The sequence below is a fragment of the Panthera tigris genome, chromosome A2 (assembly GCF_018350195.1).
Source record: "Panthera tigris isolate Pti1 chromosome A2, P.tigris_Pti1_mat1.1, whole genome shotgun sequence".
Taxonomy (NCBI): Eukaryota; Metazoa; Chordata; class Mammalia; order Carnivora; family Felidae; genus Panthera; species Panthera tigris.
In genome coordinates this window covers 58,856,511-58,865,914 of record NC_056661.1, presented here as the reverse complement: position 1 = coordinate 58,865,914, position 9,404 = coordinate 58,856,511, and positions in this window count along the sequence as shown.

Here is a 9,404-nt window from a genome sequence, read left to right as displayed (position 1 = left end):
TTTTTTTCTGACATTAGGATTGTGACCCAGGACTTTGCCTGGGCAGTGAGGTTTCTTATGGGATAATGCGACCATCCCCCCCACCCCCACCCCAGACACACCCAGAACTTGGGACCTTGAATCCTGCTGAAAATTGCAATCGAGGGGGCCTGAGAGTCCATTAAAGAGAAAACTCAAACCTTATATTGTTAAACACAGAGACCCAAATTCAACTTTGGGGGTAGAGTGCTGTGTTTGCAGGGGAGGGGGGGGCTGCAGGGGGCCCCATGGGCAGCAGGCGGGGCCTGTGAGAGAACCCTTCCCAAACTGGGGTCTGGCTTATGACTGCAAGAGCAAGGCCATTTCATATTGTCGACATTTTATTTGTGTGAAACCCTCAAAACTGTGTGGCCTCAGAACGTGGGTCATTCTGGGTGCCCGGTGTGGCCTGGGCCTGTGTTGGGAGCTGCCCACGCACCCACCCCCTCCCTGCACCCACCCCCTCCCTGCACCCTCCACTGCCCACACACTCAACCCCTCCCTGCACCCAACCCCTCCCTGCACACTCCACTGCCCCGGGAGAAAGGTGGTCTAGAGACCCTGTCTCCTCAGGACAGCAGTGATGAGAGCTGGGGACTCCGGTGCCACCACCAGCTGTGTGAGAAGCCAGGAGTCCCACCTCTTGCCCCAAACACCACAGTCAGGTGGCCCTTGAACCGGGAGGAATATACCCCCATGCGTTTTCTGGGCTTGTGGGGACTGCTGGGTCCTCTGTGCACGCTACCCGGTGGTGTTCCAGAAAGCTCGGCCAGCAGGGGCGGGTGCAGAGAGGTGCTGGTGGCAGAGCGCACGAGCCCGAAACCACGGTGACGAAAGCCATCAGGATGAAGGAGGAAGCCCTCAGCGCCTTGCCCCAAACATGCTCCAGCCCCTTAAGCAGCTCCCAGGCCTCGCTGTGGTCCTGTCTTCAGCTGGGAAGCGGGGACACCAGGGGACCCGCTTGCCGGGATGTCTGTGGGGAGGACGCGTAGTGTGCCGCTCTGTCTGATGGCGCACCCCATCCTTTCTTCCCTTCGGGGCTCACAGGTCTCCCCGACGCAATGCTCCAGTGTTGGCAGTGCAGGGTTTCCTGCAAGAACACACACACACACACACACACACACACACACAGGTAGTTTGTAGTCACGCAGTTCATCATCAAAGACCTCCCACGACCTGCCAACAGCTCCAGGACTTAGTCAGGCTCCCCAGGCAAGGCCTGCACCATGTGGGGAGCCGGAAGGCTTGCCGGCGGGTCTTCCTCAGTCTCTTCCTGGCCTGGACGACAGTGGCAAGTGGACAAGGAGTCCCTCTCCCTCATTTTGCAAACAGCACAGAAGAGCCTGATGTGTGTGGAAGAGCAGATGCCAGAGCTGGCCCTAGAAGGCTCCTGGAGATAAACCACCACGGCACCAGGGCTCTCCACCCCCATCAGCCAGGTTTGGGCAGGAAACACTGGGTGGTCCGCTCCAGGGGGCTGGGAGAGTCCCAGAGGTGGGGGAGTATGCCAGAAGATGGGGCAGGGCGATGGGGACCGAGGGTCACAGTGGGGAGCTATTGTCACCCACGCTGGGAAGGGCGGGCTGGCAGAACCTGTGGAAGAGCCAACCTAGGGGGCCCCGGTCTCTGGTCTCCCATGCGGGCCTCCCACTGGCTGGACCCAGCTAGAAGCGAGGCTGGATGATGATGCCTCCAGCATCTCCTGGGGCCCAGGGCAGGCGGGGACGGGTCTGGAGGGGCCAGCGGAGCACACAGCACAATCACTTCGTTGCAGGACTTGCTCTGCTGGACGGGACCAGCAGCCAGAGCAGCAGAGAAACCGCTACATCCCACGCTTTGCTCCCCTACACAAGGGAGGCAGGGGTCTGCCCGCTGGCTGCCTTCACAGCTGAAATCCAGCCCTCTCTCAGCAGGTGTCATCGTCCATCCTGTCCGGCAACTGCAGCCCCCTTCGCCGACCCCCACCCCAGGCCGTGATTGCCCCCTGTAGCGGTTTCTTCCAGCATTTCTACCCCAGCGCATCGTAACCCATCCAGAAGCAGTGCTGTCTCTGGATTCTTCCATTCCACTTCCCCTCCGTGCCCCTCTCACCTCCCCAAAGTAGTTCCATGAGAACTTTTGGTTAAATCAATGTCCATTGCCTACATCTCCAAGCCCGAGTACGTATTATCTTTTTTCTGATCCTTTCCTTTACCCCAGGGCCAGAATCACTTCTCCAGGCCTTCTGCCCAGCTGCTCAGACCCCCAGGAAAGCCTTTTCCAGTCTCTTGGCTGGAAGATAGAGGCCAGGAGCTGAGCAGCTCAAGAGGGCCCAACATCAGCCTCGGCCACTGACATCTGGATTAGTCTCTCAATCCCTCCCAGGTGCTGAGCCCCCAGTTGAACCCTTTTTTCCACATTCTCCAGAGAACACAACTCTGCACTGATGGGGACCGGTGCTTAACCTCCTGGTGATGGGGGGCGAGCAGGGCCAGCTCAGGGTGTGACTGCTTTTTTCTGTCCTCCCAAGCCCCCTCCTCACCCAGGCCCTGTCCCGGGATGGCAGGGTCCCGGCTTCTGCGGTGCCCATGGCTTCTGTCACTCAGCTCTCAGCCCTGGAGGCCTCTCTCCTCTAACTCACGTCCCTGAGTTAGTCACGCCTTGCCCTCTGCTGCGCCCCCCACACCCTGGTGAGTCTGTGCTTGAAAGAAACATCCCTTTACTGCAACTTGAGAGGGCTTTGAACAGGGAATGTTATTACATTTGCTTTCAACCCACCATCTTAACCCAGAGGCCATTTTATTTTTATGCTGTAATATTTTTTCTTTAGTGTTTTTACTATTATAATTACTCTCCGTGTAAGGCAAATAAGGCCGGTTTGCCTTTGTGGCAGTACTATGAAGTTTCTTTTTAAAAGACATATACTTAAGTACATATTTATAAAATGTGAGTTGATTTACAAAGATATTATCGGGTAAATAGTATAAGTGAAAAGAGACTGTGACAAATATCATGAGTGATAGATAGAAGTTTGGGAAACAGAGCTCAATGGATTTCAAAGTTTCTCATATTCCTTTTTTTTAATCCAATTTTTTTGAAGTTTATTTATTCATTTTGAGAGAGAGAGAGAGAGAGTGTGTGTGTGTGTGTGTGTGTGTGTGAGTGAGAATAGGGGAGGGGAAAAGGGCAAGGGAGACAGAATCCCAAGCAGGCTCCGTGCTCTCAGCACAGTGCCCGATTCAGGGCTGCATCCCACAAACCGTGATGTCATGACCTGAGCCAAAACCAAGAGTCAGACGCTCAACCAACTGAGCCACCCAGGCGCCCCTGTTACATTTCTGAAATTCAATGATTTCTTTAATCATTAGGAGAGTAAAAAGCATACCTAACTGAATCTTCAAATTTGTTTCCTTTGAAAAAACCCACATGATCATTTTAATAGACAAAGAAAAGCATTTGACAAAATCTAACACACTTTAATGATAAAATCTTTCAGTCAACTAGGGATAGAAGGAAATTTCCTCAACCCAGTAAAGGGCATGTATGAGAAATCTACAGGTGACATTAACACTTAATAGCGAGAGACTGCATGATCTCCCCCTAAGACCAGGAAGGATGTCTATTCTCACCACTCTTATTCATTCATCATTATACTAGAGGTTCTAGCCAGTGTGACGAGGAGGTAAAAAAGAAATCCAGATTGGAAAAGAAGTAAAACCATATTTATCTGTAGACAACATGATCCTGTATGCAGAAAGTGCTAAAGAACCCATCAGAAAAACTTCTAGTGACTATAAACTAGTTCAGCAAGGTCTCAGAATACAAGATCAATACATTAAAAAAAAATCAATTGTACTTCTATTTATTAGCAATGAACAATCCAGAAATGAAATTAAGAAAACAGTGCCATTCACAGTAACAGCAAGAAGAATAAAAATTTGGGACTAAACTTAACCCAAGAAGTACAAGTACCCTGAAAACTAGAAAACACTGCTGAGAGACATTAAACAAGATCTATATAAATCCCATGTTCATGGATACTAACACTCTACTTTTAAGATGGAAATACTCTCCCAAGTGATTCATATACTCAGTCCCATCCCTATCAAAATCCCACAACAGGCTTAAAAATGCTTTTTTCCAGAAACTGATAAGCTGATCCTAAAATTTATATAGAAATGCACAGGATACAAAATAGCCAAAAGATTCCTGAAAAAGAAGAACAAAGTTGTAGGACTCACCCTTCCCACTTTCAAAGCCTCCTGTGCAGCTACAGATTAGTAATCCAGACTGTGTGGTATTGGCAGAAGGACAGACAGACAGAACAAGGAACAAGGAACAAGAAGGAGAGCCCTTCTGTCCTTATATTCATGACCAATTGATTCTTGACAAAGGTGCCATGTAATTCAGTGGGGAAAGGGTAGTCTTTTCAACACATGGTTCTAGGACAACTGGATACCCACAGGCCAAAAGGTGAATTGAGATGCATACTTCACATCATACACAAAAATTAAAAATGGATCATCCACTTAAGTATAAGAGCTAAAACTACAAAAATTCTAGAAAAAATACCAGGAGGAAAATCTTCATTATTATGGGTTAGGCACAATTCTTAAATAAGACCCCACAATCCCAAGCCATAAGAGCTTTGATTGATAGATCACAGATTTCATCAAAATCACACATGTTTGCACTTGCAAAGACATCCTCATGAAAAGGAAAAGACAAGCCGCAAACTGGGAGGAAATATTTTCAAATCACATATATGCCAAAGGACTTGTCTCCAGAATAAAGACCTCTTACAACCCAATAATAGGACATCGACCCAGTTACAAAATGGACTAAAGATATGAATAGAAGTTTCATCAGAGAAGGTTTTTGATTGGCTACCAAGCACATGAAAAGATTCTCAGTAGTGTTAGTCATTAGGAAACTATAAACTAAAAACTCAGTGAGATACCACTTTGCACCCACTAGAGGGCTATAATTATTGGCGAGGACGTGGACAAACCGGAAATGTCATACAATGTTAGTAGGAATGTAAATTGGTACAGCCGTGTTGGAAAACAGTCTGGCAGTTTCTTAAAAAGCTAAACATCAACTGACTATCTGACCAGCAATTCCTTTTCTCATTTCTTGCAGGAGAAATGAAAACACACCCCATGAAGACTTGTACATGAATGTTCATAGCAGCCTTATTGATAATCGCCAAAAAGTAGAAACAACCCAATGTCCACCCACTGGTGAATGTGTAAATAAAATGTGCTATTAAACAGTCCAGGCAGTGGAATATTGCTCAGCTGTAAAAATGAATGGAGTTTTGATGCAGGCTACCACATGGATAAAACTTGAGGACATTATGCTCAGTGAAAGAAGCCAGGGGCGTCTGGGTGGCTCAGTCGGTTAAGCGTCCGACTTCGGCTCAGGTCATGATCTCACACTCCGTGAGTTCAAGCCCCGCGTCGGGCTCTGTGCTGACAGCTCAGAGCCTGGAGCCTGCTTTGGATTCTGTGTCTCCTCCTCTCTCTGCCCCTCCCCTGCTCATTCTCTGTCTCAAAAATAAATAAAAACATGAAAAAAAAATTTTTAAATAAAAAAAATAATGAAGCCAAATACATAAAAACTACATACTGTATGATTGCGTTTATACATGATGACCAGAGCAAGACAGGAAACAGATTAGTGGTTGCCCGGGCGGGGGTGGGAAAGGGATTGACTGCCAATGGGCACGAGGCATCTTTCTGGGATGACAGAGATGTTCTAACACTAGATTGTGGTGATGGTTGCACAGCTCTGTAAATTTATTTAAAACCATTGAGTTGTACCCTGAAAACAAGGTGAATGTTACAGCTTGTAAGTTATACCTCAATAAAGTTGCTAGGATGTTTGTTTGCTTCAAAAACATCAGCTTGGATATGAATTTGACCTTGCCTAAATCGAAAGGTTCCATTTGATGATAACAGAGCAGGGACGATTCCTGCACAGGTGGCTTGCGGGGGAGGCTGTGGGAGATTCAGGTGACGGCACATTGATACACCAGGTGGCAGCATGACTCAACTGGGTGAGCACAACACTTTAGAAAAGCGACCCTCAACGCAGAATTTTTGGACAATACAGAATATTAGAAATTAAAACATACCCTAGCTTACCAGCCGAAGAAAACCAGAAACACATTAGAGACTTCGACCAGTGGCCTCAGAGAATGCTGGACGTGCACAGACAGGCTCAGTCAAGACCCAGCATCCCAGAAGAGGCAGGTGTCTTTGACAGACTTTAAGCAGGAGGGTGCCACTGTCAGGTTTGAGGACATGGGGAGGACAGATGAGGAGCATAGGACACGCCAGAAGGGACCTAGGGACAGGAAGAGGGAGACATGTGGAGAGGGTGGCGAAGGAAATGTCAAGGATGATCCCAGTTTGGGGCTGGGTGGGGCGCCATTTGCCAAGATGGGGGTCCTGAGAGAGAATCAGATGCAGGTAGGACAATGAGATGGGCTTGGGCCGCTGGGCCCGGGGGGATGACTGTCACAGGGAAGGCCAGAGCTCTTGGCTCAGCTCTGGAGACTGAGGTGGGTGAGCTCTGGGGGCTGTGGCATGGATGGGCGGTCCGGGAAAGGCGGTGCAGGGAGGGCTGAGGGGGGGTCAGGAAGACTGGGGGTCTCCAGCCTCACCACTGCTGTCATTTGGGCCATGATGCCTTGCTGTGGGGAATGCCCTGTGCTTATAAGATGTTTGCCGACATCACCCACCTCTAAGAACCAAAAGCCAGTAGCAGCTCCCCATTCACCAGTTGTGACAACCAAAATGTCTCCAGCCATTGCCAGATGTCCCTTGGGGGCGAAATCTCCTCCCTCCCCGCAAGGCAAGAAGAACTGCTCTAGGCCTAGAGGCCAGCCTACTACCCACCGGCAATCCCAGACTCCCAGCCCACTCTCTTCTTGACACCGTGGCTGAACCCACCAGACTCTCGGTGCAGAAGGGACAGCCCATTAGCCCCTCCCATGTTATTGTGCTGGGATGTGGCCCTCCACTCCCTACTCCCTAATCCCTTAGCCATGAGCCATCCATGAGCCTTATAAAGTGGTTCACTCTGGGGGTGCCCGGGTGGCTCAGTCGGTTGAGTGTCTGACTTTGGCTCAGGTCACGATCTCCCAGGTCGTGAGTTCGAGTCCTGCGTCAGGCTCTGTGCTGACAGCTCAGAGCCTGGAGCCTGCTTCAGATTCTGTGTCTCCCCCTCTCTCTGCTCCTTCCCTGCTCACACTCAGGCTCTGTCTCCCAATAATCAATAAACATTAAAAAATAAAATAAAGTAAATAAATAAAGTGGTTAACTCTGTTAAGGGCAGCTTACACCAGCATCTTATACGGAGGTCGTTGGGAACAGGCCTTCCCCACCAGGAATGGTCAGAGGCGAAGGCTCTGCATAAAATAACACAGCTTCAGCACAGCTGGATCACAGCACAGCACAGCACAATCCAGCTCCAGGGCCAGCCAGGCTTTCCCATGGGTGTGCCCCAACAGAGAGAGGGCATCTGGAGGGTGAGACTCGGCCTCGGCCCGCCCTGGGCCTGCCCTGCCCTGCCCTGTCACATACAAGCTCTATGGCCCTGGGCAAGTCCTTCCTCTCCCAGAACCTGTTTCCCCAGATAGAGAAGGGGAGTACACATAACACCTTGCAGTCTTGTTGTGGGCTTAAAGCAGCCAAGAGCGATTCCCAGGCTTGCTGCCTGCTGTCTTGGCCACTCACAAGGTGGTAGTGGAGAAGGCTGCCCTCATTGGGGGGCCTCAGAGTGAGAGAGGTCAGCCCCCAGGGACTCCCATCACTGTGCTCAGGAAGGTCCTGGGGCACCTGTGCCCTCAGGAGTATCCGGCTTGGGGGCTGGTGGCAGGAAACAAGCTGTAGAAAGGGCTCCCGCCCTGACTGTCCTCCCCTGGTGCTCACAGACCTGTTTCCAGATTGCTTTCTGTGAGCTCCTCTCCTTGTGGTCTTAGCAAGAGTCACACACACCAAGGGCTCTGTTTGCCCCTCCCCCTCCCATGTCCACCCTCGTGCAGGCCAGACCTGGCTCTGCTCCCGTGGCGTCTCTGGCTCTGGGGCTCACCCAGAGCCCTCGTCGTCCTCACCTTCTCCCACTCCCTCAAATCAGAGGCCAGAGCTAAGAGGGGGCAGAGGGGGAGGGATCCTTGATCAAAGGTCAGCAAAATGGGATCAGAAGACAGATGCCTGGGGTCCAATCCCAGCTCCCCCACCTGCTAACTCTGAGCTTTGAGCAAGTTTTAAAAATCTGAGTCTGTTGGGGCACCTGGGTGGCTCAGTCGGTTAAGCATCCAACCTTGGCTCAGGTCACGATCTCACAGTTTGTGAGTTCGAGCCCCGCGTCGGGCTCTGTGCTGACAGCGTGGAGCCTGGAGCCTGCTTTGGATGTTGTGTCTCCCTCTCTCTGCCCCTCCCCCACTCATGCTCTGTCTCTGTCTCAAAAATAAAGAAACATTAAAAAACATTTTTAAAATAAATAAATAAAATAAAATCTGAGCCTGTTTCCTTGTGTGTCTCATGGGATGGTAGACATAGTACCTACCTCACAGGTGTGGTGAAGTTAAAGAGAGAAGTGCCTGGCACCGAGCTCAATAAATATTGGCTATGTTGTTGGGGATTCGAGCAGGAACTTTTTTAGTGTTTCACCTTAAAATATTTCGACGAGCGTGATCATTCCTGTTTTACCATGATGAAGAAATGCAGGGGGTGTGCTAGCAGAGGGGCACTGTCCAGGTCACCTGGAGTGTGGCCAGGTGACCTCTGCCCACTGGCAGAGTGACGTCTGGGGATAGTCACTTGGGGACAGCTTGAAGCCCGGCACTCACGCTTGTTGGGGATTCTCCCTGCCTGCCTTCTTCGGGAGGGGCGACCAGGACCGAGAGATGCCGGGTGAACTGCCCTGGACACACAACAAGCAAATCAAAGGGCTAAGATTCTTCCCCACAGCCAGTGCTCTGAAAGGAGCAATTTACAAGAAACAGGACACCTTTGGCAAATAGCTATTTGTTGACCGGAGAAAGTAACAGACACCACCACTCGTACCCCAACAAGGGGAATGATCTGCTTAAGTTACAAAAGGATTTTGTGTGTCGTTAACCCACCAGAGAGCTGAGAAGGCAAAAACAAACAAAACAAAACAAAAAAAAAACAAAAAAAACCCAAAACCAAAAACAGAAGCAAAAGACAACGAAGTAAAATAAATTCCCAAAAGCGGCAAGCCCTTGCTAGGAGACTCAAAGCTCTACTCCTCCAGGTGAAACGGTGGGGGGAATGGGGACCAGCCAAGCGCTCAATAGGCTTCTGAGCCACATCGGAGTCGTATCACGAATTCGAACCCCAAGGAGCCCAGGCCACAGGGCAAGTTCGCACCCA